Genomic DNA, 24,348 nt, shown 5'->3' on the forward strand with positions numbered 1-24,348 from the left:
AAAGAAGAAGAAGAAGAAGAAGAAGAAGAAGAAAAAGAAGAAGAAAAGGAAGAGGTAGAAGTGTAGGAGGAGGAGGAGCAGGAGAGGAGGAGGAAGAGGAGGCGATTAATTCAATCATCCCTAAACAATCAAATAAAATTCAATGTGCATGTTTTTTTCGCTCGATTTTTTTTGCACCACCTAATTAATATATGATAAAATTTATCGCGCTTACCATTCATAAATTTATTTGGATCTTTGCTTGTGGTGTTTTTGTTTGTGTTTGTCGCTGGTTTAATGGAGTAGAAAGTGAATAATTACACCCACACTCGCGAAGGGAGAGCAGGTCGTGTGTTTTGAGATGTGTGTGTGTGTGTTCTTGTGTGAGATTGGTTTGGGGTTTGTGTGTGTGTGTGTGTGTGTGTGTGTGTGTGTGTGTGTGTGTGTGTGTGTGTGTGTGTGTGTGTGTCGCTAAGATCCAGTATACTTAAACATGGCGGTCCTAATATCTTCTCTGTTCATATATCAAAATCCATCGTACTTTGCCGTAATGACTCAGGTAAAGCAATATAAATAACTCTAATGTATGAGCAAACACATACAAGCCACTCCCAAGACTGAGTGAAAGTTTGAGTGAGAAATATTGCCTGCCCAAGTGGGGAAGATGGGTGATGAATTTATAAGCTTGATAACGAAGTCAAAAATTCATTTATACTTTCGGAGCTGTAGATAATGAGGCAATCTGCTCTGTCTGTCTGTCTCTCTCTCTCTCTCTCTCTCGCTCTCTCTCTCTGTCACTAAATCTTAACCTTTTCAGTAAGAGGAAGCTTTTTCTTTTTATCTTTTTTTTTTTTTGCCATCACTTGGACGATGCAAGGTAGCTGACTTTTTATATGAGTTTATTTATTTTTTTTATTTTTTTCCCACTCATTTACCTCTAAACTGCAACCCTTTCAGGACTTATACGCCTTCCCCCCCCCCTCCCCGCCACCCAGGCATTGTCAGTTTCACTGTATATAATAACTATACTTTTTGAGAGAGAGAGAGAGAGAGAGAGAGAGAGCAGTACTTATTCAGTAAAACCCAACACACACACACACACACACACACACACACACACACACACACACACAAGTAAATATGTGTGTGCTCGCAAAACAAGTTCTCAATCACCTCTCTTAAAATGAATAAAATCGTCAGGACATGGCCAGAATAAGGTTTAAAAAATGCCACTATAATGACAGAATTAAGTCCCTAATCAGTTGCATATCAACACACACACAGGGGGGTAAATGTGTGTGTGTGTGTGTGTGTGTGTGTGTGTGTGTGTGTGTGTGTGTGTGTGTGTGTGTGTGTGAACCATGGCCTCAGTAATGTAACTATTATTGCTTCGACCCAGGGCACCAAATGAGGTCATTACTGATAGTCCAGATTCCAGGCCATCTATCTGCCTATCTATCTATCTATTTGTCCATCTATCTATCTATCTTTTAGTCCAGATTAGTTGCCATAATGCAACCAGCGTTGCCAGTAATATAGTCTGCTTTTATAACTAGTGGGAATTTGTGTTGGGGAAATGTTGATATTTTAGCTAGGCGTCATGGAATTCGGCTTTATCTTTATCTATCTATCAGTCTATCTATCCATCTATCTAGGTGTGCCGAGCACAGAGGTGTACATTTGTATATTATTTATCCGTTCCTGACTCATCAGATATTTTACCCACTCACTGTTTTTGTTCAATTTTTTTTTCTTCCTTGAGATAGTAGGTTTTCATTGTTGTGTATTTTTCAATCCACAGGTGTACTTTTGCAGTCTTCCACCTGGACCCTGACGCTGCTCTTCAACTGTCCTCATATCTCCAATGCACTTCTGGAACTGTCTCCCTCTGTTTGTATTTCCTACTTCCTATGACTTCCAGTCTTTCAAGCGCAGTGTGTCCAGGCATCTCGAAATGAACAGATCTTGAATTTGGCTCCCTATCTTGCTTTTGTTTTTTCTTGGAGTGATAAATCCTACGAGCTTCTGGCCTTTGGTTCTTTCTTCCTTGCACAAAAAAAAAAAAAAAACGGTATTCTTAAATTTTCGTAATCACATCAAATATCATCGTACATAGATATAATTTCCCCCCATTAGCAGAAGCCGTAGAAACAGTACAGCCGAGGAAAGAGGCGTATGTGCAGCCTGGAAATCGTCTGGAAGTAGTGTCAAATCCAGGGTTGTCCACTGCTAAGCCATTTACAGTCTTCTTAGCTACTGTTTCCGTCTTTCAGATATCCGTTTAAATAGCTACTCCATCAACAGAGGCGGTGGCAACAGTAGAGCCGAGGAGAGAGCTGTATGTCCAGTCTGGAAGTCGTCTGGAAGTAATGTACCAAGTCCAGGGATGTCCACCTCCAGCCTTCCTCGCCTGGAACAGAGGAGTCCACCCTGTTCTTACTCCGAAGGCCAACGATTTCCAGGTCACCGATAACAACGCGACGACGCCTGTTTCCCAACTCACCCTGGCTCGATCCTACGCCACACCCTCCTATTCTGGTACCTACACGTGCCCTTCCACGTGTACAGAGCCGCTGAATGTTACGGTGCACGTGTTGAAAGGTGAGATGAGAGTCACTGAGCCTTCTGATATAGCGTTTAGTTTAGGCCTTGCTAACTCCTAAGGTGTTATTAATCTTAGGAAGGACCTGTAGTAATTAAGGTGTATATGGAAGGTGTATCTTACCCCACCTGTTCAAAGTGTCTCAAATGTACACTCGAAATATAGAGCCATTACAAGTTACAGTGCACGTGTTTAGTAGTGAGTTTCGGCATTCATACTTTATTCTTGCTACCTCCAAACTACTTAACTGATCTGAGAAGGACCTCGCACTGTCTCATTATACACCACATTCCCTCATACTCATACTTCCACATCACATACTGTCACATCACACACCACGTTACCTCATTCTGCCATATACCACACAGCTACCTCAAACTACCACCTAACTCTACCACTCCCCGCACTACCACTTTTCACACTAACACGCCTCCCACTGCCACACCAAACACTGCCACATCACACACCACAACACACACACTGGCACACCTAACACTGTCACATCCAACACTACCACACCTCATATCGCCACATCTCAATCTCAGTTTACATATCCTCTCACTCCCTACACTGCTATACCTCACACTGCCACATCTCACTCTACCACAGTACACACTACTACACCTCACACTACCCCTCCTCACACTACCACACCTCCCCATCTCATAATATTAAACAAAGGCTGATCTAACACAGTGCTATCCAACACTGCAAATCGTTTCAATATGTAATAGGAATCCAAATGCATCTATCACGTGTTATGAGCTGGAGATTATGCAACATCATAGTCACTGCAATTTTCAATATTTTCAACACATGTATGATACCTGTATACATGTGAACCATTACTTTATTGAGAGTTTTTGAGAAATACATTTTGATTACATGGACTTTGGAAAGTAAGTGTAAAACAGACATTATTATTTTTCATATTGCCAACCTATACATTGCTACACCTCATACACTGCCACACCACACACTGCCACACCACACACTGCCACACCACACACTGCCACACCACACACTGCCATACCACACACTGCCACACCACACACTGCCACAACTCATACTGCCACACCTCACACTGCCACACCACACATTGCCACACCACACACCGCCACACCACACACTGCCACTCATACTGCCATACCTCACTCTGCCACACCACACACTGCCACACCAAAGACTGCCACACCAAACACTACCACACCAAACACTGCCACAACACACTGCCACACCAAACACTGCCACAACACACACTGCCACACCAAACACTGCCACAACACACACTGTATATGGAAAACCTGTCAAGTGGAGGATTTTAAAACAAGTCTCCGTTCGCCCCTTCAAAAGAGGAGAGAGAGAGAGAGAGAGAGAGAGAGAGAGAGAGAGAGAGAGAGAGAGAGAGAGAGAGAGAGAATATGACGCCCTCTGACCTAACGTGATAAAACTAATTCCTTAATGCATGACTATCCACGAGTAATGAGATCAGGTGAAAGTGATGCAACAGGTCACTGATGGTGGCTCCATACACACACACACACACACACACACACACACACACACACACACACACACACACAGGTTAAAAGCCCAAATCAGAGGTCATGCAGGTAAAAATCAGGTGTGCAGCTCAATCATGCAATGCTCACCTCTCATGACCTCTTCATGTAAGCCATCGGATACAACACACGCATTACCTGTATATTAATATTCTTTTGAGTTAAAGCCAAAAGGTAGATTACTTTTCACATTTCTCTCTCTCTCTCTCTCTCTCTCTCTCTCTACATAGATTAATTCTAGAACCCTTTGATTTATTTCTTTTCTTGTATTCCTCTCTCTCTCTCTCTCTCTCTCTCTCTCTCTCTCTCTCTCTCTCTCATTCATGACGAACCCTCATATATTCCCTACCAACACCAGTAAGATCTAATTATTATCACTTATATCGTCTATCACTGTTAATTACTCACAGTGCATAAAGTAAAGAATTTCAGATTTGTCCCTTTAACTTCACATTTATAATAATATTCTTTTTATTATTAAGACTCTAGGGCTGGTATTTTCGACGGGTAAGGAGTATCGGTATCGGTATCGTAATCGGTGGCATCGGACCATTTTTAGACTATCGGTATCGGAATCGGTATCGGCTGATTTTCTGCCGATACTACCGATACTTGAAAGGAATTTAGTGCGTAGCGTATCACTCACTGGAAGTTATTTTGTTAAATAGAAGTTGGATATTTTATATGGAAGAAAATGTGGTAATGAGCCACATCTGGCACCATGGACATGTACGAGACAGGTTGGAAGCCCCGCATCAGCGGCTCAGGGCCCTGCCACAGCCCTCACACGACAGGCACCACCCTCCCTCACTGGTATCGGTATCGGTATTGGTAGTAGTATCGGTATCGGGCCAGTTTTGTGGTATTGATATCGGTCAAAATTTTGGTATCGGTACATCCCTACCCAACACTTCTTCCTTAACGATTTTTTTTTTTTATATGGCTGGCTAATATCCTTTTGAACGTTATTTATGACGAGAAGGTTGATACTAGAACGATATAAGTAACAAGGAAGAGGACAGCAAGGTGTAATAAGCAAAAGAAATCGCTTAGGAAAAGGTGTTAGGGAGCTTCCTTATCCGACAAGAAACGGGTCCAAGACTTAATGTATGCTACGAACGTTTGCTATAATTTTGTATCATATCTGTATCACTATCAGTTTACTTATTAGCCTACTATACTCTTTTTACTCTATCTTGGCCTAAAACTGTCATCTCTTTATTTTGAATCCTGAGGTGTAGCAATGGATTCACACTACAATATGGTGTTAGTCACGATGAAGTGCTTATGAAAGGATGTAGAGCCGTAGTACTGTCTTCTTCTTCCACTGAGTCATGTGCAATAAGCTGCAAAAGGACGAAAATCTGGGGCAAGTTAGAGTGAAAAGAGTGCAATTATTGCCTTATTATGTATCACTTTGTATCATTGTCATTATTATCACTGTCATTATTATCATTATCATTCTTTTCACTATCATTCTCATTCTTTATCACTCATTATTACGATGCTTTATTATCATTGTCATTATCACTCATTATTATCGGACAATATTATCAGTCTTTAATATCACTGTCACTATGCATCACTGCTATTATTATCATTATCATTCTTACCACTGTCATTATTATCACTCATTATGTACAGCTTATTACTAATCTCCCTAATTAAACTTCATGACATTATTTTCAGGTGAGGAATTAGCAGCCGTGGAACACCACAACACCTCCTGCCTACCTACCGTACCCACGAGCCTAGTCTGTTCATTAGTAGCCTCTGTCAGCCTACTCCTGCTCACTGGGTCCTGGACTGAGAGCCTGCTGCAGTGCCCCCAGCGAGGAGGAGCGCCCCGTTTTCTGTCACACTCGCCCCTGTCTCTGTCGCACCCTGCCTCAACCACCAACACTCAGGCAGGGAGAGACATGGCACTAGGAGGGTTAAGGCTTACTCAGGTGAGGAGGAGGTTAAGTTTGTGTAGGTAGGTAGATAGACAGATGAATAGAGTGAAAGATATACTAACGGACAGAAAAATAGGAAGGCAGTACATGAGAAGAGATTTATCTAAGGAGAGAAAGAGAGAGAGAGAGAGAGAGAGAGAGAGAGAGAGATGCGTGTCCTCAGGTATGGGAAAGGAAGCCAGGTAGGTAGTACATAATTATTTACCAAAGCAGCTTCTTATTCACCTCCCTAACACCTTTCCCCTTCCCTCCCCACAGGTTCGGCTGTGATGGCGGATTTACCTCCACCTAATTTCCTCCCTACACACCTGAGTCCGTATTCTTGTCGGCTGAGGGCTCCCTAACACCTTTTCCTAAGCGATTTATTGTGCTTATTCCACCTTACGTGCAATTTCTCTTCTGTGTCACATTAATCCTTCCATTATCGCCATACTCTCCATTACTTACAAAAGGATACTAACCCCCCACTCAAAAATAAATCGCTACGGAAGATGTGTGAGGAAGCTTCCTTAACCGACAGGAATAGGCTATTAGTAGTGAACCCGTATTGTCGCAGGCTGAGGAGGCTCCCTAACACCTCTTCCTTACCGATTTATTTTTGGATATGTGTGGTTAATATCCTTTTGTGTGTTATTAATGCGGATTATGGCGATACTGGACGGATTTATGGAACACAGAAGAGAATAGTAATGTATGGGCAAAATAAATCGCTATGAAGAGGTGCTGGGGAGCTTCCTTAAATGACGAGTGGCATTAAGATGGGTCTCGTTCTCGTCGGATATAATTTCTACTTTATTTATCAATTTATTTTTATTTATGTTAAAAGGCTAAAAATAAAATACGGGTAATTTTAAAGGAAGAATTTATGAAAGAAATTTATGGAATAATATGAGGAAGAATATCAAGGAATAAGTATGGTATGCAAATATAAATCGCTAAGGAAAAGGTTTAAAGAGCCCTGCCGTACCGAAAAGAAATGGATCTGATAATTTGCCCTGCTTTTTTATTGCACATGAATGATATTTATGGAAGACGGCATTAATTACATACAGAAAATTGGCAAGGTGTAATAACCAGAACAAATCGCTATGGAAGAGGTATTAAGAGTCTTGTTGTGGCAACGAGAATTGGACCCCTAAATATCCCTTTACTTTTTTTTATTACATGTGTAAGATATTTATTAAAAAAGACATTAATTACATAGAAGAGAATGGAAAAATGTGCAAAAATAAATAACAAGAAAGTTGGTCCCCTAATGTTTCTTTCTTTTTTTTTTTTTTTACTGTATGTGACGCTAGTGTGCACATGGAGATTATATATGTGTGTGTGTGTGTGTGTGTGTTTGTGTGATGCTTGCTGGTTCTTTCATTGGTATTTTTTACCTTCTTTATACCATACATTATACAAAAAAATGTAAAAAAAAAAAAAAGACAAATACACACAAACAGAGAGAGAGAGAGGCTAGCCACATGATCCTCTAATTAGAATCTAAATAAAAATCAACTGAGGGAAAAAAATGCGTCCTCGTGGTGAAAGGATTAGTACTGCTCTTATAATTGCTTGCTTTGTGTTGGAGGAGCGTCTGTCTTTAATCAGAGAGAGAGAGAGAGAGAGAGAGAGATTAACCACCGACTAATGTGACCATTTACAGCAGTGCTCTTCAACCTTTTTTGGCGTCGTCCACCCCTAGTGTTGAATTGGTAAAAGCTGTCCACCCCAATCGGTTAACTGTATAATCCCATGATCCTAACCTTATATATTTACTTTTTTAGATTCTTGAATGTACAAATTTGTAGGCAAGTAAAAGCAATTTCACTCATTATAAATTTGCAGTTTATTATTTTTCCATTATGCATTTCATATGATTACATAATGCAGTCTCATTACAAGAGAAAATACAACATCAGTGCAATTTAAAAAAAAATGGAATCTCTCCTAATGAAGCAAATCAATAAGCAATATTGCGCATAATATGCGTTGTATTTGATATATTCCAAAAATGAAATTATTCTTAATTTTTAAATCTACATATGCAGGAAAAAATAGCTTCATTCACTTTTTTAATTTCCAAATTTTGGTTATAAATTCTTCCATATTAGTATTCATTCATTCAAAATATACATAACATAATTTTATCAATGAAGTTCCAAAGCAAATAAATTGTCTTCATAAATTTTAAAACAAGAATAAAATTGCAAACAATATGTTTTATATTTGCCATTATAACAAAAACGTCATGAATCTTCCTCCAAAAAACAAAAAACAAATATTAGTGGCTTGGCTGGTGTTGCAGTTTGTCTGCTATCAGGTTGAATCGAGGCACCAGACGATTTCGTGAGTTACAGAAAAATCAACATACAGGCTATCTTTGACTACACATATGTAAATTCTCCACTTGTATTATATTATTTATTTCTTCTTTTTTATTCTATCTATATACGGTAATGATCTGGTCCACCCTCTGTCCACCCAAAGAAAGCTGTCCACCCCACACTGAATTTCGTCCACCCTAAGGTGGACCGTCCACCCAGGTTGAATAGCACTGATTTACAGTATATCATGTTGCAAAAAATATTGTAATTATTAGGATCAAGAAAATGTGTGAAAATAATTACTGAAGGAAGACATGAAGAAATTAGGGTCATTAAAGTGTAATTAACCCTCCCCATCCCGTCGACGTATGGGTAAGTTGCAACGATTTGCATTTGCCAGTCCCGGCGACGTACCAGTACGTCGTGCAATTGCAAGGTCCCTAATTTGCACAATTTTCAATTTTCGCACGTGATTTTTCGTATGTATACACGGGACACCTTCCTCTATTCCTCTACAAGATGCCAAGCAGGGACAATGCCTTACACTGCATAACCTCCCCCTCCCCCCCTCACGCCATTGTCTTGGCAAAGGACCTGTTACCAGTGACCTGCCTAGTAAAGATATTCAGGGCCAGAGTGATTCCCCAATCGATGACAATGTGGAGGACAATGTTTACATAGCATTAGAAGAAGAAACAGCCAGAAATAATGATCAAGTAATGTGGCAAAAAAAGGTCAGGTATGGTGATTAGTTATTGAGTGAAACAATGCTTATAATGCCTTTATTACTGCTTGAAAACCAATATACTCACATACTACATATACATTCGTACCAAGTAAATAAATAAATACCGTTTATGAGTGGATAAAATAGTTACCCTCCCATAGAACTCGTTTTCTTTGGTGCCAGCATGTTAGAAAACCCACTCAGGTAAGGAGGAACTCCTACCTGGATTGGGCACTTTAAACCTCAGGTGAGTGATTTCTCTATGAATTTTCGATGTTTCTCACCAAAAGCGAAGGTTTTAGCCAAAAAAATTTTTCGAAAATACCTCGGGACTGGGGGATGTCGGAGGTGCGGAAAACCTCGGGACGTGACGGGTTAAATGTAATACCACACACACACACACACACACACACACACACACACACACACACGTTCTCCTGCAGCGAGTAGACTAAAAACCATTTCACATCTGCAAATTCTCTACAAGAAACTAAAAGAAGCCATGCAGTCCTCCTCAGTCTCACTGGTTTCTTGGGGCCTTTGAATCTCGTCTTCGGTCTCGTCAGCGTTTTCAGATGGTCTCCCTTGATGTCTTGTCATCAAAGACATGAAATTCTTTTGATCTCATTCAATTTATTTTATTTTACTTTTATTTTCTTTTGTTTTAGGAAGAATACTGCCACCGTATTCCCTGCATGTCATAAAAGGCGACTAAAAGGGGCGGGGTGAGGGGACTAGGGACCCCCTCCTCTGTTTTTTAGTTCCTAAAAAGAGACAGGCCAGAGAAAGGGATGGGGGATGGAGTTATCCCCGTACCCTGAAGATTGGGTCTTTGAATGTGCATGGATGTAGTTCGATTGTGGCTAAAAGGGAGGAGATTGGGAGAATGTTTGTGAGAAGAAAGTTGGATGTGTTAGCTTTGAGTGAAACGAAGATGAAAGGGAAGGGGGAATCTATGTTTGGAAGTGTGAATGGAAGATTGTCAGGTGTTGATAGAGGAAGGGCAAGAGAAGGTGTGGCCTTGTTAGTGAGTCCGGAAGTTCAGCAATTTGTGATTGAATTGAAGGAGGTGTCATCGAGACTGATGTGGGTGAAAGCGAAATTTGAACGTGAGTTGTGGGTGTTTGTGAGTGCATATGGGCCTGGTAGTGAAAGGGATGAACAAGAGAGGGAGTCTTTCTGGAATGATCTTGATGAGTGTCTGCAGAGTTTTGGAGCGAATGTGAATGTGGTAATGATGGGAGATCTGAATGCTAGAGTGGGAAATGTAGCAGTTGAAGGCGTAGTTGGTATGCATGGTGTGCCTGGAAGAAATGAAAATGGGGAACGAATGATAGCGATGTGTGTTGAGCGAGAGATGGTGATTGGGAATACGCTGTTTGAGAAGAAAGATATTTATAAGTATACATGGGTGAAACAGGAGGGTGGAAGGGTTGTTGATAGAGCTTTGATGGATTATGTGGTTGTGTCTAGGAATGTAATAGGAAGATTGTTGGATGTGAGAGTTCTGAGAGGGGAGGGTGGAGGTATGTCTGACCACTATCTGGTGGAGGGAAAGTTAAGAGTAGGTAAGAGATGGGTGAGAGCTAGGAGGGTTAGGTGTGTCAGGGAGGTTTTGAAAGTGAGTGAGTTGGATAAAAGAGAGAAAAAGATAGAGTATCATGAGAAATTGAAAGATGAGTGGAACGCAGTGAAAGATCGGGAAAATGGCAGCGTGGAGGAGGAATGGCAGTTGTTTAAGAGTGCTGTGGTGGGGCATGCAGAAGAGGTGTGTGGTGTGAGACGTGTGGGTGGTGGTGTAAGAAAAGGAAGTGAATGGTGGTGCGAGGAAGTAAGTATGGCTGTGGCTGAAAAGAGACGTGCATATGAAGTGTGGCTGCAGAGGAAGGATGAGATGTCATATGAAAGGTATAAGGAAAAGAGGAATAGAGCCAGAAGGGCTGTGCGTGATGCTAAAGTAGCAGCAGATGAGAGGTGGGGTAGGCGGCTGACAGAGAATATTCAACAGAATAAGAAAATGTTTTGGAAGGAGGTGAAAAGGGTGCGAAAGGGAGAATCTGGGAAGGAAGAACGAATAAAAGCAGAGGATGGAAGGATGTTGATTGAGATGGATGCAGTAAGGAAGAGATGGGCAGAGTATTTTGAAAGATTGTTAAATGTAGAGGAGGAAAGGGTGGCTGAGATTGTGGCGGATGGAAGGGTGCAAGGAATAAATGTGTTGGGAGAGTTGAATGATTCTTTTATCACGAAGGAGGAAGTGGAGAAGGCAGTAAAGGTAATGAAAACAGGGAAAGCTGCAGGTATGGATGGGTGTGCTGTGGAATGCCTGAAGGGTGGTGGAGTGACTATTGTTGACTGGTTAGTAAGATTGTTGAATGTGTGCTTTGAGAAAGGTATGGTGCCAATTGACTGGGCAAGTGCTTGTGTGGTCCCGTTGTATAAAGGCAAGGGTGATAAGTATGAATGTACTAGCTTTAGGGGTATAAGTCTGTTGAGTGTTGTAGGTAAGGTGTATGGTAGAGTGTTAATTATGAGAGTTAGAGAGGGTACAGAGGGAGTGATTAGTGATGAGCAATGTGGCTTTAGGAGTGGGAGGGGATGCGTTGATCAGGTGTTTGCTGTGAGACAAGTGTGTGAAAAGTATTTAGCAAAAGGCAAGGATGTCTTTTGGGCATTTATGGATTTAGAGAAAGCGTATGATAGAATTGATAGGGAGGCTTTGTGGACTGTTTTAAGATTGTATGGACTTGATGGTAGGTTACTAAAAGGGGTGAAAAGTTTTTATGTAAATAGTAGAGCGTGTGTAAGAGTGGGAAATGCTGTGAGTGATTGGTTTCCCGTGAAAGTGGGGCTGTGACAGGGATGTGTGATGTTGCCTTGGTTGTTTAATATTTACATGGATGGTGTTGTAAGGGAGGTGAATGCAAGAGTTTTAGGTGGTCTGAGTCTGGTAAATGTTGATGGTGGAGAGTGGAATCTGAAGCAGCTGCTGTTTGCAAATGATACTGCACTGGTGACTGATTCAGAGGAGAGATTGAGACAGTTGGTAGAGGAGTTTGGAAGGGTGTGTGAAAGGAGGAAATTGAAAGTAAATGAGAATAAGAGTAAAGTGATGAAGTGTACGAGGTTGATAGATGGTAGGGAGATGAATATAGTTTTGAATGGTGAGTTGCTTGAGGAGGTAGATTGTTTTAAGTATCTAGGGTCACATGTTGCTGTGGATGGAAGAATAGATGCAGAAGTGAAGTTTAGAATAAATGAAGTAGGAAAGGTGCTGGGAGGAATGAAAAAAGTGTTTAAATGTCGTTCGCTTAGAATGGATGTAAAGAGAAGGCTGTATGAGGGTGTTGTGGTACCAACTGCATTATATGGGGCTGAAACATGGAATATGGGTGTAGCAGAGAGGAAAAGTTTGAATGTAATGGAGATGAGGTGTCTGAGGAGTATGTGTGGAGTGACGCGTATGGATCGGGTGCGAAATGATGAAGTGCGAAGGAGAACTGGAGTTGTTCGGGAGATGGCTGGTAGAGTTGAGCAGAGGGTGTTGCGATGGTTTGGGCATATGGAGAGAATGGATAATGAGCAATTGGTGAAAAAGATAACTAGATCTGATGTGAGAGGTGTAAGGCTGAGAGGAAGACCACAAATAGGATGGATGGACAGTGTGAAGAGAGCGCTGGATGTGAGAGGGATGTCTGTTGAGCAAGGAAGAGTGGCTGTGCGTGACAGAAATAAACGGAGAGAAGTGAATGAATAAGTGATGACGCAGCCCTGAGGGGATATTCTCCCGCATTTGGTCTGATCAGCTAGTCAGGTCAGGTGCGGGTAAGGGGATGGGTCTGTTATGATGTGGCAGGGGTAAACCAGTTCTGCTGTCGGGCCCTGCTGCGGATGTCACTGATTGCATTGCGCAGTTGACCCTTGTGCGGTGTGGTGCGGTGAGGATCTGTCCGTTCTCCCCTTTGGGGCTAAGATGTGAATGAATGTGTTTGAATGGATGAGTAAATGGGGAGTGTGTCGTCCTGTCTCGGCTACCTCCCTTTCCTTGGTGGAAGCAGCCTAGGTATATAGATAGATAGATAGATTTTTTTTCCTCAGAAGAGTTGTTTATAAATGAAATGATTGTTAAGGGATGTATGTATGGATTGGTGTGTGTGTGTGTGTGTGTGTGTGTGTGTGTGGAGAGAAGGGGGAGTGTGTGTAATTGACCAAGGAAAAGAAAACGAAGCAAGAGACAGAAGACAAAAAAAAAAAAAAAAATCGACAAAAGGATAAGGAGAGGGACAGAAAGACGAAAAAGAATTAATACACATAACAGAAAAGAGAAGGGAAAAAAGAAAGAAGAAAATAAAGCGGAGAAAAAATGAAAAATAAACAGAAAATGAGGATAAAAAACGGAAGACAAATGAAAATGAGAGTCGATAATGGGTCCCAGTAGAAGAGGGGAGACTAAATTATTATGCATTCTGTATACAGTCGTGCATGAAGAGTTTGACTGCTGACTGTATATTGTGTTACTTCCACCCTACCCCACCTCTCTCTCTCTCTCTCTCTCTCTCTCTCTCTCTCTCTCTCTCGAGAGAGAGAGAGAGAGAGAGAGAGAGAGAAATTATCACCCGATCCCAACAAAAACTGATGGAATGGTTAAGGGTCAGCCAAGGGATTAACCTTTTTTTAACACAATAGGTCAAAGGGTAAGATCAAAGGATAAGGTCACAAGGGTAGTTCAAAGCTTCACCAGGGAAGACTAATTTAAACAGTTTTTATCAATCTTAAGACTAAATATGAAGGAAAGGGATGAGAGTTAAAGAAGAAAGATGGGATTAATTATTTAGAACAACCAATATAAGGTCAAGGTCACAGGAAAAGGTCAAACATCTTCCCATGGGTGACTTAAACTGAGTGTATCTAAATCTGCCCGTAAGTGTATATACAGTCTTCCTTATAACATGTGTCAAAGAAAATGTGTGTGGTTGTTCACTCAGTGGAACAGAGAGAGAGAGAGAGAGAGAGAGAGAGAGAGAGAGAGGAATTAGTTGAGTAGTAAGAAGGAAAAGTCTAAAATAAATCAATATCACGAACGAATGGTCTCAATAAAGCCTAACAAAGTGGCCTGGAGAGAGAGAAAAAAAATAATGACTGAAGTGAATGGACAAAAAATAAATAAATAAATAAAAAATGATAAACTGGTTAATGTGAATGGATGGTCTTAGCTTAAAGGAAGGAAGAATTCAGTCTGCGTATTCTGGGAGAAGCAAATACTCCTGCACAACTTCCACCTACACTGCCCATCAACACGCAGCATCATCGAAGCCAAACCGTTGACTAATCTCGCTACATTTTAGCCACAAACGCTACATTTGCTAAGGGGGCGTACATAAAGAGCTAAAACAGAGAAATGATTCACCACACCTTAAAAAATACTGCTTAAATCTCACACAGTCCCAGTTATTGTCTCCCTCCCATTCGCCCACTCTCTGCCACAACCACTTCCTTCTCTTCCTCTCTCCCTCCACTTCCCAGTCTCCTTTCCTCTCCCTCCTCCATCATCTCCCTTCTACCACACAAAACCATCCACTTATCTTTATTCTTCTTCAGCAGGCCTTAAATTCTTGTCTAGTTACTCAGATAAACCGAGAACTTATGTCTAATTAAAGTTACTTAAATAAAACGTTAAGTAATCCCGTCATGCCTAATGAGAGGCCCAAACAATATCCGTCACGCCTGAAGAGTGGCCCAACCAACATAGCGCATCGTGGAGTCTCGAAGCATCGCATTATTACATCATGCCGTATTTCTATCATCCTTCGCTTATCACACCTCCACAAGGAGACAAGAGACACTATAACAATTAACTCTAAGGAAAAAATAATTAGGGCACAGTGATAAGGCAGTGAAAGGTTAAGATCAGCTGAAGACAACATAGACGCAGTACGAAGCTCGAGATGTAAAGAAACTCTCTTACATTACCTCTCTCTCTCTGATGATACCCCGGCTCACTCCAGCTTCCTACTCCCTCAGTCATCTTGTACTTATATTCTCCTTACGTCTTTTCCGCAAACGCACTCACGGTTCGTCAGTAAATCATTGTAAAACACGAAAAGCAGATGCAACGTGAGAGAGGCATGCACACCTTAACGACAGGTAAGGAACACTGGGGGACACTAGAGATGACGCCAATGAGAGCCTTAGTTCAGTTTCTATATAGTAAATTGATTGCACCTGATGCAGTTGGCGGCCGAATCTCTGTATGGAATTACGGATAAAATATGGGGATACCTGAGGATGATGAGATACAAGTGAGGTTATTATTTGCTCTCATAATTGTTGAGGCTATTTGTCATCATCATCATTATCATCATCATCATCATCATCCCTAATTTCTCTCCTACCTTCCTCCATTCCGAAGTAGTGTTGTTAGTTTATTATATCCTATCGCAATGTATCTGCAAATTTCATCTTGAACCACACACACACACACACACACACACACACACACACACACACACACACACACACACACACACACACACACACACACACAAGAAGAGAGAGAGAGAGAGAGAGAGAGAGAGAGAGAGACAGACAGACAGACAGACAGAGACACAGAGAGACAGAGACACAGAGAGACAGACAGACAGACAGATAGACAGAGAAGAAAATGTATAACACACACACACACACACACACACACACACACACACACACTCACAAAAGTTTCATCACAAACTGCAGTATAACCTATAAATTTTTCCTGTATATGTATGTATGTATGTATGTATATGGATCTATGTAGATAGCCTATAAATTTTTCCTCAATACGTATGTGTGCATGTATGTATTTGTATGTATGAATATATGTATGTAACCAATAAATTTGTCCTGTATATCGATGTATGTATGTACATGTATGAATGTACAGTATGTACTGTGTGTGTAGAAAGGCATTAAAAACACTATATCATTTCCAAGAGTTAATCACATACATTACGACTCAAGAAGCCTCCTCTTGGCTTCATTTCTAAGAGTAATGCAATCTGGTTCTGTGAAGATTTAATACAGGGATAGGGCAGGTGTATTTCGTCATCTCTATACAGGTGTGAAATGGCGTTTGTGGAGCTCTATTATGCTGGCAGATGAGGTACCGGTAGGGTAGAAAACTGTGGAGTTGGGTGGGGTGCTGTGGGGTAATGGTGAGGTTGGGTGGGGTGCAGTAGGGTAATGGTGGGGTTGGGTGGGTTGAAGTGGGGTAATGGTGGGGTTGGGTGGGATGCAGTAGGGTAATGGTGGGGTTGGGTGAGTTGGAGTGGGGTAATGGTGGGGTTGGATGGGGTGCAGTAGGGTAATGGTGGGGTTGGGTGGGTTGGAGTGGGGTAATGGTGGGGTTGGATGGGGTGCTGTAGGGTAATGGCGGGGTTGGGTGGGGTGCAGTAGGGTAATGGTGTGGTTGGGTGGGGTGCAGTAGGGTAATTGCGGGGTTGGGTGGGGTGCAGTAACGTAATTGTGCGGTTGGGTGGGGTGCAGTAGGGTAAAGATGAGGTTGGGTGGCTTGCAGTGGGGTAATGTGGGGTTGGGTCAGGTGCAGTGGGGTAATGGTGGGGTGCAGTGGGGTAGTGGTGGGGTTCGGTGGAGTGCAGTGGGGTAATGGTGGGGTTGCGTGGGGTGCAGTGGGGTAATTGTGGGGTTGGGTGTCGTGCAGTAGGTAATGGTGGGGTTGGGTGGCGTTCAGTGGGGTAATGGTGGGGTTGGGTGGGGTGCAGTGGGTTAATGGTGGGGTTGGGTGGCGTGCAGTTGGGTAATGGTGTGGTTTGGTGGGGTGCAGTGGGGTAATGGTGGGGTTGAGTGGGGTGCAGTGTGGTAATGGTGGGGTTGGGTGGCGTGGATTGGGGTAATGATGGGGTTGGGTGGGGTGTTGTAGGGTAACGGTGGGGTTGGGTGGGGAGCAGTGGGGTAATGGTGGGGGTTGGGTTGGGTGCAGTGAGGTAATGGTGGGGTTGGGTAGCGTGCAGTGGGGTAATGGTGAGGTTGGGTGGCGTGCAGTAGGGTAATGGTGGGATTGGGTGGGGTGCAGTAGGATGATGGTGGGCTTGGGTGGCGTGCAGTGGGGTAATGGTGAGGTTGGGTTGGGTGCAGTGGGGTAATTGTGGGGTTGGGTGGGGTGCAGTGGGGTAATGGTGGGGTGGGGTGCAGTGAGGCAATGGTGAGGTTGGGTCGGGTGCAGTGGGGTAATGGTGAGGTTGGGTGGGGTGCAGTGGGGTAATGGTGGGGTGGGGTGCATTGAGGCAATGGTGAGGTTGGGTCGGGTGCAGTGGGGTAATGGTGAGGTTGGGTGGGGTGCAGTGGGTTTGGGTGGGATGCAGTGGGGTTGGGTGGGGTTGGATGGGGTGCAGTGGGGTAATGGTGGGGTGGGGTGCAATGAGGTAATAGTGGGGTTGGGTGGTGTGCAGTGGGGTAATGGTGGGGTTGGGTGGCGTGCAGTGGGCTAGTGGTGAGGTTGGGTGGGGTGGAGCGGGGTAATGATGTGGTTGGTTTGGGTGGAGTGGGGTAATAATGGGGTTGGGTGGGGTGCAGTGAGGTTGGGTGGGGTGTAGTGGGGTAATGGTGGGGTTGGGTGGGGTGCAGTGAGGTTGGGTGGGGTGCAGTGGGGTAATGATTGGGTTGGGTGGCGTGCAATGAGGTAATGGTGGGGTTGGGTGGTATGCAGTGGGGTAACGGTGGGGTTGTGTGGCGTGCTGTGGGGTAATTGTGGGGTTGAGTGGGGTGCAGTGGGCTGAAGATAACTGCATACACACATTGCCTTTCCTTCCCTCTCTCTCTCTCTCTCTCTCTCTCTCTCTCTCTCTGACACACACACACACACACACACTCACACACACACACACACGACTTACTGATCATCACTGTGTCAGCATGGTGCCTTGTAGCTTAACTGTTATTGGTTGTGTATTCTTGAACGGAAATTAACGAGAATCGTACGGATATTCTGAACTCTATAAAGGTAGTTGGAGTGGTGGTAGTTGTGGTAGGGCTGATGGTTGTCGTGGTAGTGGTAGTGCTGGTATGTGTGGTGGTGGTGTCATTACTGGGTTTGGGGGTAGTGATCGTGGTCAGTTTTGGTAGTGGTTATGTTGGCAGTTATGGTGAAAGGTGTAGTGGTATTGTCATTGGTGGTAGCTGGGGAGGTAGGGATAGTTTTTTTTATATTTTTTTTGCGAGGAAGAAAGAAACAAAGGCCGCGAGCCCGCAAATGTTCTTCCTTCCAAGAGAAAAACAAAATACAAGAAGAGCCAAATTCAAGATCCGATCATTTCGAGATGCCTGGACACACTGTGTTTGAAAGACTGGAGATCATAGGAAGCAGGACATACAGACAGAGGGAGACAGTTCCACAGTTGACCTGTTGCATAAATGAAGGACTGGGAGTAACGGTTAACTCTTGCATTAGAGAGTTGGACAGAAAAGGGATGAGAGTTTACGGCTAGACGGGTTCTACGCGCGTCTTAGAGCTGCAGAATGCAAGCAGATAGTTCAGAGGAGCAGTGACCATTGAAGTAGCGATAGAAAAGAGATAAAGATGCAACAGTGCGATGAAGAGACAGAGGTTGAAGGGAGTCAGTAAGAGGAGGAGAGTTAATGAGATGTAAAGCCTTTGACTCCACCCTATTGAGAAGAGCTGTATGTGGGGAGCCTCCCCACACATGAGAGTTGTACTCCACACAGGGGTTGATAAAACCCCTATATAGAGTGAACAATTGTGCAAGGGTAAAGAAGGAACGGAGTCGGCTTAGGACACCTAATCTCTTGGAAGCAGATTTTACAAGAGATGTAATATGATCTTTCCAAGATAAGTCCCGAGTAAATGAAACCCCAAGCATGTTCAAGGATGATGCAGGATTAAGCTGAATATTATTAAACACTAGTGGGTATACCTGTGGAAGATTTTGTCGGGTTGATAGGTGTGAAAATTCAGTCTTTCACGTATGAAAAACAAGCAGATTATTTTTACCCCAGTCAGAGATACGGGCCAAGTCAGACAATAGGTGTGCCACAGCCTCATTCCTTGTTTGTTGAAGTAACTGCTGAGATGGTCGTTGCAGGAACCGAATGGAAAGGTGAAGGGTGGAGTCATCAGCATAAAAGTGGATAGCGTTACATGTACAGCTTAGAAGGTCATTGATGAATAAAAGGAAGAGAGTTGATGAGAGGACAGAACCGTGAGGAACGCCACTGTTGATAGATCTAGAAGAACAATGGTCGTCTACAACAGCGGCTATAGAACAACAAGAAAGGAAGCTATAGATGAAGGCACAGATAGAAGCATAGAAACAGTAAGTGGGCAGTTTGGAAATTAAATATTTATGCCAGACTCGATCGAGAGCCTTTCAGATGTCAAGCGCGATGGCAAAGCTTTCGCCGAAGTCCTGAAAGGAGGATGACCAGGAGTCTGAAAGGTAGGTGAGAAGATAGCCAGTGGAGCGTCCCTGATGGAACGCATACTAGCAATCAGAAAGAAGGCTGTGACAGGAAAGATGCTTTAAAATTTTTTTGTTAAGAATTGACTCAAAAACTTTTGAAATACAGGATGTTAAAGTAATTGAACGATAGTTAGAGGGTTGGGAATGGTCACCCTTCTTTGGGACTGGCTGAATGAGAGCAAACTTCCAGCAAGAAGGAAAGATACAAGTTGATAGACAAAAGCAAAAGAGCTTGCCTAGACAGGGTGTAAGCACAGAAGCACAGTTCTTGAGAACAACAGGAGGGACTCCATCAGGCCCATATGCCTTTTTAGTATTGAGGCCAACAATGGCAGAAAATACATCTGCTGAAGAAATTTCAACATCAGCCATGAGGAAATCAGAGGGGGAAAGTGAAGGAGGAACAGAACCGGAGTCGTCTAAGGTGGAATTGGAGGAGAAAGTCTGAGCGAAGAGATCTGCTTTATCAATAGAAGAAATAGCTACAGAACCATCAGAGTGGAAAAGAGGAGGGAAGGATGATGAGGTAAAGTTGTTAGAAAGGTTTTTGGCAAGGTCCCAGAAGGAGTGGGAAGAGTTCGAGTTGGAGAGTTGAGAGCATTTAGTACGGATGAAATTATGTTTAGTAGAGCGAAGAACAGACTTAGCACGATTCCGGGCAGTAAGGTATAAAAGATGTGATTCAGGGGTGGGTTGGCTCCGGTACCCTTTATAGGCCCTTTCCTTGCTGTGGACAGCATTAGAACAAGCGTGATTAAACCAAGGCTTTCTTGCATTAGTCAAAGGATATGAGAAAGGAATGTATGCTTCCATGTCCGAGAGAATAACCTCCGTAATGCGCAAGGCACACTCAGATGGCTCCCGGCCATGGAAGCAATAATCATTCCAGGGAAAATCAAAGAACTACTGCCTGAGGGCCTCCCAATCCACAGCTCCAAAGTGCCACAGACGACGTTTCTTTGGAGGGTCCACAGGCCGTATCGGAGCGATAGGACAGGTTAAGGTGATAAGGTTGTGATCGGAGGAGCCCAACGGAGAGAAAAGATTAACAGTGTAAGCAGAAGGATTAGTAGTATGGAAGAGGTCAAGTATGTTGGAGCTCTCTCCAAGGCGGTCAGGGATACGGGTAGGGTGGTGCACAAGCTGAGTTCACCACATGGATCGGTGATAGGATAGGAGAGCCAAAGGTGGTGGTGAACATTGAAATCTCCTAGAATGGAATTTTCGGAGAAAGGAGAAATGGATAGAATGTGTTCCATTGTAGAAGTAAGATAGTCAAAGAATTTTTGATATTCAGTAGAATTAGGAGATATGTAAACAGTGCAGATATATTTAGTCAGAGAATGACAGGAAAGCCGAAGCCAGAGTGTAGAGAATTCAGAAAAATCGAGTTCAGGAACACGAGAACAAGATAGGTCGTTGTGTACATATACGCAACATCCACTTTTGGCTTTGAAATGAGTATAGAGAAAGTAGGAGGATACAGAAAAGGGTTTGCTCTCAGTTGCTTAAGACAGCTGAGGCTCAGTTAGAAAAAGAAGGTGAGGTTTAGAGGAGCAGAGGTGGTGCTCAACAGAGCGAAAGTTAGAGGAAAGGCCACGAATGTTGCAGAAATCAAGAAGAAGAGAGTCAGATAGTGATTCTAGGTAGCTCGAATCGTCATCGGGAGAGGGGCGAAAGATGGGGGTATTTAATGCCTCCCCCTCCCCCCGGGGACTCCGAGGCATGGTTAAACGACGCCATTTTGGTTGAATTTTGAATATGAAGTGTAGTGTGTACTGTGCATGTAGTTTGGTGCTGATAGAGAAACTTGTGCTGGTAGTGGCGGTGGTAGCTGTAGTGTTGGTAGCTGTGATGGTGGTAGTGTTGGCATTAATATCCACCAATAATACATAATTTGTGTTAGAATTATATTTTCATCACCTGGAAAGGCATTCAGTGTTTCAGCATCCAAATTAAAGTCTGATAATGAAATGTCTGTGAAGTTCGTGGTAGTGGTGATTGCGGTTGTGTCTGTGGTGGTTGTGTCTGTGGAGGTCATTGTGGTGGTGTTTGTGGTGGTGTTGGTGTCAGTGGGATCGAGGGATAGTAAGAGGAAGGTATCTAAGTCAGAGGGTCCGGTCGGCTGTAGTTCATACGTCCCCATCCACGTCCCCTCGGCTGCGTTGTGTCGGCACATCCTGAAGTTGAAAGAATGGAGTAAGATGAGTTTAAGGGCCCTGTCTCAGAAAGCGTGGAAAGTGTCGTGGCACATCTTCCTGAACGAATTACTCTGCATAATGCACCGTGATGTTTACCCCTGCCGGTGTAGTAGGACGGAGGTTATGTATTCATCAGTGACTGTTTGTGTACAAAATGTCTCAGAAAGTTGTAACTGGATTTCACTGAAGTCTGTTGATAGGTGGGCAGTGGATCAAAGAAGAGTTGGTTAGATTTTGAGGTGGATCCGGATCATGATGCAGGAAAAAAATATATGTATTAATGTATACTGTATATGTATATCTATAGTTACATCTATCTATCCGTCTATCTATCTATCTGTTTATCTATATGCCTGGGGGGGGGGAACACTGGCGGAGGCATGGGCTCCTTGAGATTGCTTTGCAGGGCAGACTAAAATTGTAGAATTAATATGATTACGTGAGACGTTAAAAGTGTTCGTCTGGTAGGAAAGAGGAGTTACAATAATCAATCATAAATTTTAGTGGCGTTGGAGAAGGTATGCGCTCTCTGTGTTTTTTTCTTATTAATATCGATAAAGTTTCCATCAGGACCATACAAGAGAATGATTGTGGTGTAATGTGTAGCAAAACTAAATGATGAAAAGGCGTTCCGAAATATTACACTCAATTTACAACACTGACCTAAGAGCTCTGTATACCATCGTTTTGTTTCTCCTTTCCTCCTTCTCCTCCTCCTCCTCCTCCTCCTCCTTCTCCTCCTTCTCCTCCTCCTCCTTTTCTTCTATTTCCTCCTCCTCCTCATTATCATAATTTTTTTCCGTTATAAATAGTGTGGGTTGGTTCCAAAAATGGGAATAGGAAAACACAATAGTAAGAAAAACGTATTTTACTCTGGTACCTTAGTTTCCCTATGTGTGTGCGTGCGTGCGTGTGTGTGTGTGAACTGTATGTGTGTGTGTGTGTGTGTGTGTGTGTGTGTGTGTGTGTTTATTATGAAAGAAGTATTAAAAAAATTATCAGGGTATATGATGTGCTTGCCTGTGTGTGTGTGTGTGTGTGTGTGTGTGTGTGTGTGTGTGTGTGTGTGTGTGTGTGTGTGTGTGTGTGTGTGTGTGTGTACTGAGCAAAACACCTTAAAACATTCCACCGTATGATCTGCACAACAAGGGCGGAGTCCCGTAAAAACACATCGACAAATCCATTAACTCACTTTGCAATGCTGACTTATTTCAATATTTCAACATTGCATCTACAGACGAATTATTTTATTTATTTATTTATTTTTCATTTTAGGGGACATTTTTCACACTGGAATAGATATTTACATCTGTCGTTCACTCCTTCAGTGAGAGAAATTTGTCCTGAGTAGATGCAAAGATGGTTTATATTTTCTGCACAAATATATATGACCAGGGTACGTATTCTTGTCGGTTAAGGAAGCTCCCTAACACCTCTTCCTTAGTGATTTATTTTTGGAAATGACTGGTGAGGATGGAGAGCGAGAGACTAAAGAGGAGAGTTTATGTGAGTAAGGTGGAGGGAGGGGCGGTAAGAGGGAGGCTGATGGTGAGATGAAGGGATGGAGTGGAGAGGCTTATGAAAGTGTGTGAGCTGGGGGGAGGGCAATGAAATGGTGGGGGACAGGGCGACATGGAGCCGATTTGTTTGTGGCCAACCCTTACTGGATTAAGGCTTCCTGCAATAGATAGATACATAGACGTTATTTACGAAGAGTATGGAGATAATGGAAGGATTCATGTAACACTGAAGAAGAAAGGGGGTGAAATAACTAAAATAAATTGCTTAGGAAAAGGTGTTAGGGGCCAAAGTGAGCAATGAAACTCCCTAACAGAACAATAAGGCAGACCAAAATTTCCTACATAATTCTGGACGTGAATTATTACCCAATTAGCAGAAGCAGCAGGAGGGAAAACAGATTTTAATATGTTTTTGTATAAATCTGTACGTGAACTCACCCAGCAGAAGCAGGAGCAGGAGCAGAAGACAGATTTTATTATTTCCTATGCAAATATCTACGTGAACTGTGACCCGCCTAGCAGAAGCAGAAGCAGAAGTTGTGAGGAAAACCTTTTTTTTCTTTTCATATATAAATGCATACGTAAGCCATGACCCACCCAGCAGAAGCAGCAGAAGCAGAAGCGGGAGCAGCAGGGAAGGTGGCAGTCTGCTCTCATGCTCAGACTAGCTTTCCATTCCTCACAACTTGAAGGCTGACGTTGAGGTTTCGAGGAGGAGGTCCAGACGACTATACCTCAACCTCGAGCGTCAAGTAGTAACTCAGGGAACTCAAATACCTGTTGAATACCATTCCCGCATCATAAGTCTCCCTTTACGACTGCCTGGTGGCGATTTGCTTACTCTGACGGTGTTTCAGGGACGCTGGAGTATTGTATTTTGGCCGAAGCGAGAGGGGGTCAAAGATATCTTGTTGCTAAAAATGATATTCACTTGCTGGCTTGGAATTTCTCTCAGCTAAGTGACAGCATTATTACACCCGCGTTCGCGAGAGAGAGAGAGAGGGGGGGGGTATTT

Source organism: Coenobita brevimanus, chromosome 104, assembly GCF_032717465.1.
Source record: "Coenobita brevimanus isolate Jiangsu-jjx chromosome 104, ASM3271746v2, whole genome shotgun sequence".
Taxonomy (NCBI): Eukaryota; Metazoa; Arthropoda; class Malacostraca; order Decapoda; family Coenobitidae; genus Coenobita; species Coenobita brevimanus.